Here is a 6,000-nt window from a genome sequence, read left to right on the forward strand (position 1 = left end):
GGCACTCAGTAACAATTCTGTCTATCCCTGAGTATGAATTCTGTGGCCCTGAGTAACAATTCTGTGTCTGTGCGAGTAACAATTCTGTGTCTGTGCAAGTAACAATTTTGTGTCTGTGCGAGTAACAATTCTCTGGCACTCAGTAACAATTCTGTCTGTCCCTGAGTAACAATTCTCTGGCACTCAGTAACAATTCTGTCTGTCCCTGAGTAACAATTCTCTGGCACTCAGTAACAATTCTGTCTGTCCCTGAGTAACAATTCTCTGGCACTCAGTAACAATTCTGTCTGTCCCTGAGTATGAATTCTGTGGCCCTGAGTAACAATTCTGTGTCTGTGCGAGTAACAATTCTGTGTCTGTGCAAGTAACAATTTTGTGTCTGTGCGAGTAACAATTCTCTGGCACTCAGTAACAATTCTGTCTGTCCCTGAGTAACAATTCTCTGGCACTCAGTAACAATTCTGTCTGTCCCTGAGTAACAATTCTCTGGCACTCAGTAACAATTCTGTCTGTCCCTGAGTAACAATTCTCTGGCACTCAGTAACAATTCTGTCTGTCCCTGAGTAACAATTCTCTGGCACTCAGTAACAATTCTGTCTGTCCCTGAGTATGAATTCTGTGGCCCTGAGTAACAATTCTGTGTCTGTGCGAGTAACAATTCTGTGTCTGTGCAAGTAACAATTTTGTGTCTGTGCGAGTAACAATTCTCTGGCACTCAGTAACAATTCTGTCTGTCCCTGAGTAACAATTCTCTGGCACTCAGTAACAATTCTGTCTGTCCCTGAGTAACAATTCTCTGGCACTCAGTAACAATTCTGTCTATCCCTGAGTATGAATTCTGTGGCCCTGAGTAACAATTCTGTGTCTGTGCGAGTAACAATTCTGTGTCTGTGCAAGTAACAATTTTGTGTCTGTGCGAGTAACAATTCTCTGGCACTCAGTAACAATTCTGTCTGTCCCTGAGTAACAATTCTCTGGCACTCAGTAACAATTCTGTCTGTCCCTGAGTAACAATTCTCTGGCACTCAGTAACAATTCTGTCTGTCCCTGAGTAACAATTCTCTGGCACTCAGTAACAATTCTGTCTGTCCCTGAGTAACAATTCTCTGGCACTCAGTAACAATTCTGTCTGTCCCTGAGTAACAATTCTCTGGCACTCAGTAACAATTCTGTCTGTCCCTGAGTAACAATTCTCTGGCACTCAGTAACAATTCTGTCTGTCCCTGAGTAACAATTCTCTGGCACTCAGTAACAATTCTGTCTGTCCCTGAGTAACAATTCTGTCTGTCCCTGAGAATGAATTCTGTGGCCCTAAGAATTCTCTGGCACTCAGTAACAATTCTGTCTGTCCCTGAGTAACAATTCTCTGGCACTCAGTAACAATTCTGTCTGTCCCTGAGTAAAAATTCTGTGGCCCTAATAACGTTTCTGTGGCCCTAAGTAACAATTCTCTGGCACTGAGTAACAATTCTGTCTGTCCCTGAGTATGAATTCTGTGGCCCTAACTAGCGTTTCTTTGTCCCTAAATAACGATTCTGTGGCCCTCATTAACAAGTCTGTGTCCCTGAGTAATGGTTCTCTGTCCCTAAGTAACTTCTCTCTGTCCCCAATTCTCGTTTCTGTGGCCCTAACTCTGTCCCTGTCCCTAGTACAGAGCGGTCTGCCTCTGTTCAATGACTGCAGGCAAATGAAGATTTCCAAAATGGCCGCTATATATACCTCGACCATTACACAGTGCTGGCTGGCTGGCTGCTGATTGGCTGATGCGATCACATGTCGTTGAGGAATGCATTATGGGGCAGCGCGCCTTGTCTGCGCGCCTTCCCCGACATCCCCGCTCCGTCGCCGCACATGTCAGCCGCCATTTTCGGAAAAATTTTGATTCGCGCGTCCGAATTAGGCTGTTTTTCGGATTCGGCACGAATCGAAATTTTTCCGATATTCGACTCGAATTCCACTTCGGATACTTCGATTCGCTCATCTCTAATTATCATATATCAATTAACATTATGATTAAGAATTTTTAGGAAGAGAAACTGAAGATAAGGTATAGAATTTTGAAGGAAAGTTATTTTTGATTGGTCCAGTTATGAAGGATATGTACGATCATTTGGTATAAGACTGTGTGTATGGGACATGAATGAAGTGTGCATTGATTGAACATTAATTTTGGACTAATCATAATAAGGGGGATTTGTTAATAAATCTAAATTATGATTCGGCACTTATATTGATGGCAAACTTGCAAAATATTTGGTTTTTATGATTAGTCATAATTAATATTAATATGTGTGAATGGTCTTTTGACAAATGGTAGTATTACTATTCTTCAATTATAGCTGAGACCAAAAGATATACAATTATAACTGAGACTGATAAATATGGGTAAGTTAGCTGAGACAGCTATACCAGTTGAAGGCTGAGTTTACTATATTTAGGTTGGTAGTTATGTCAAGGTTATTAGAAGTGACTTACTATTACATTACGTATTTTAATAGTATCTGTGTGTATTTAGTATACGTTTCTAACATTGATACATATATAGTTTAGTGATTATACATTGATATGTTCTTAAGCTATATTATTCTTTAAATATATAGCTGAGGGTTCATCAGCATACATATGTTCCTGTCCATCAAACATCATATGTATAGCATCCCTTCCTTATATGAAATGGCTTTGCTAAGCAGTAATAATTTCCATAGAAGGTATTAAGATCACTAACTATGACGTACATTTGCCTCATAAAAGACCATGAGACAACGGACAAGGTGGAACTCGCTCACACTCACATGCTACACGACACTCTTTCATACATAACACACACACACATGGCTGTTCATAAGAACTTTCTGAGATGCTGGAACAGGTGCTGCAAGACAAGAGATCATCATTAACGTCACTTCCGGCTTCTTCTTCACAAAGTATTAGAAGGACATGGAGAAACGCACATGACCAGAACAGCCATGACAGATAATGGTGACTTTGTCTTTAAACGTTTGCTTGTTATTTCTACAGTAGTTTTATCTAAATGGAACTGTTCATAAAACGCTTTACATTTTTATTTTACACCATTGTGTGATAGAATAAAATCACACTTCATTTTTTATTTCAATGGCTCTTTCAATCATAATCGCCTCAAGACACTAGAAGAAGTATTATATGTGTCTAAAATCCAACACTCTGTTAGAATTGTGGTGGTTTATGTAAGGATTTATTCTACTTATAAAGGGCGGTGTCCCTTTCCCTTAGATGAAATATTACAGTGCCTCCAGCCGTTAAAATACGGCAAATATTTAGTAAACCAATAGTTTGGACACCTTGATAATTTGATCACCACTTATTATTAGACCTTGAATTCTTTTAGCCAGTATGATTTCGTACCATACACACAAAATTTGCCTTATAATAGATAAATATAAAAATTTATTTATGTACAAAAATTATATATATATTAACACAAAACGCAAAAGACTGGTGATGAATGAATACTGATACACATGGTCAAAGATATACTATACCAATATCATACACAATATAATGTTTCTATATAATGAAATCAATATAACAAATTTCTAAATGATAATGATTAAAAATTATATTTATTAATAACTAATAATTTTAGAGTATTTCAGAGGTTATTTTCTCTCATTACGTGGCCATAGCAATGGAAGAAGATATTCCCTGATAAATTATACTCTAATTATTAATATTTAATAATTTATGAAATATGAAAAATTTGTAATATGACACCAACAATATCTAACAGTAATACGGGATCTCTCTATATATATTAACACCCAATACAGTTGTGATACACTAAGGTAATTCTTATTACTCTACACAACAGATAAAATATGCAATATAAAATTAAATGGACAGTCTCACCACACCCGGAATTCAGACTATGAAACTTCCCAGTGGATCCAGCTGGCAATGGTACGCCTTCAGGGATGACCACAGGGGGAAGTGAGATATAGTTCAATAGTGTAGGAGAATGTAGGAAGTTAGAAGTACAGAGATTTAGAAATTTAGTAAAGTTTTTAGAAGTTTGAAAAGATGGAAGAGTTGATAGACAGCAGAGATGGATTTCAGTCTCTCCAAATATCTTCAGTCAGTTTTCAGTCAGGTTCTTCAGTCAGTTGTTCCTTTTTCAATGAGGTTTTCTTTCAATGAGTTTTTTCTTAGTGAGGTTTGTTTTCTAAATGAGGTGCATGGGTTTTTATACTAACTAAACTATTGTTCTAAGAGACCCTCCCACCAGGCTTTTTGATTGGCTGGTTGAGAAATGTATGTATTTAAGCTATCTCTCACCTGTCCACTAAGTGGCGGTCAGAGCTCATAGAACAATTTGAGTATTTGTGATGACTCACACCTCGGGTGGAACTCAAGGTGATTTCAGGTATTAGATATACGTCTTATCCAGATATACTGTATATATTTGATTATACCTATAATGTCCTAGATAAGAACTATGGAAGATATATGTATATTCAGTTATTCATTTCCCTGAGATACAAACTTGTGGGAAAGCATTTGTTTTCTAATACAACATACAACTGATGCTAATTCACAATATATCTTACTTTTCATCATCCCAATACTCAAGTTAGTGATGTACAATTCCCATTGCTGAATGTATTTTTGTTTCAGAAAGAGTAGGAATAATGTATCTTCCTGTTAATGTTTCTGGGGTAAGAATATAAGTTTTAGGCTTTAACCTTTAGTCTTAAGAGTGACACATTAAACTGATGTTTGTCCATTGTAAAGATGATAGGCAACAACCAGGTGTCCTTGTAATTTGGAAAGACTATTTGAAAAGACTGTTATCTCACCATTCTTCCCAAGGTTTGTTTACTCTTCTCAAACTTTAATATAGTCCCATATATTGTTCACTTGTTGGTGTGGTGATTCAATGTTTTGAAGGTTTAATGTCTTATTTGACTGTCTGATTAACTTTTGTAGACGTCTTCCACTCAACCCCAATATATAAACAGTATTTGTTGACAGTCCAAACAGTCTATTGTCTTGGAAAAAGCTCACTTCACTCATTATGTACATTTCTTAACTGGAGGGTCCTTTGAATTTTCAACCAAGACAAGTTAACCCTTAACGGGTGGCTAGACTAGGTTGTTGTTGAAATAACGTCATGTTTTGATAAATAATTTCAAAAGTCCACAACAGAATAGGTAGTCTGATAAAGGGGTAATGTCACGTACCTGATTGGAGACTGAAATGACGAGGTCGGCCTCACTTGTGTCACTAGCCCTGACCCCACTGGAAGTGGAACAGAGGGTGTCTAGGGACCAGAGGGACAAGAGCACCAGCAAATGTTGTTTGCAGCTCTTGCAGCTGGAGACTTGGGAAGACTGATGAACCTCCGATTCAGGAACAGTGGTGCTCTGCAGAGCTGGTATGGTAGGTCACCAGGTGTGCACCAGAGTAAGACAGGAAGCTGGGATGGGAGACAGGAGCAATGTCATAGGAATAGCCGGGGTCATCAGAGGGCGGACAGCGAGGTACCAAATCATAAGCAAGCCAAAGTCAGGAACCAGTATCAAGCAGGATAGTAATCAGAGTCAGGTCAGGAACAAGCCGGGTCAGCAACAAGGAAATCACACAGGAACGAGCAGGAAACGGGGAACAGCTGAAGACCAGTCAGCACTCAGCACAGGCAGAGGCACCTTTTAAATAGGCTGTCTTCGCCAATCTTCGCCGTGCGTGTGCGCGATCACGCATTTCTGTGTGCATGCCCACGTCTATTCTCCAGCCATCTCACGGGAATTCCCTTACATTGCCCCCCTTAGGGGCAGCCTCCGGATGCCTACTAAAGCTTGTTTTTCAGGATGAAGATGAAGGTAAGCCTGCACTAACCGTGGAGCATGGACATTAGCAGATGGTTCCCAGGAATTATCCTCTGGACCATAGCCTTTCCATTTGATGAGGAACTGGGTCTACCACCCCTCTTTCTACAGTCCAGGATGGCTTCCACTTCATATT

Source organism: Staurois parvus, unplaced genomic scaffold (genome assembly GCF_062004578.1).
Source record: "Staurois parvus isolate SC_StPar_1 unplaced genomic scaffold, SC_StPar_1.0 ptg000353l, whole genome shotgun sequence".
Lineage (NCBI taxonomy): Eukaryota > Metazoa > Chordata > Amphibia > Anura > Ranidae > Staurois > Staurois parvus.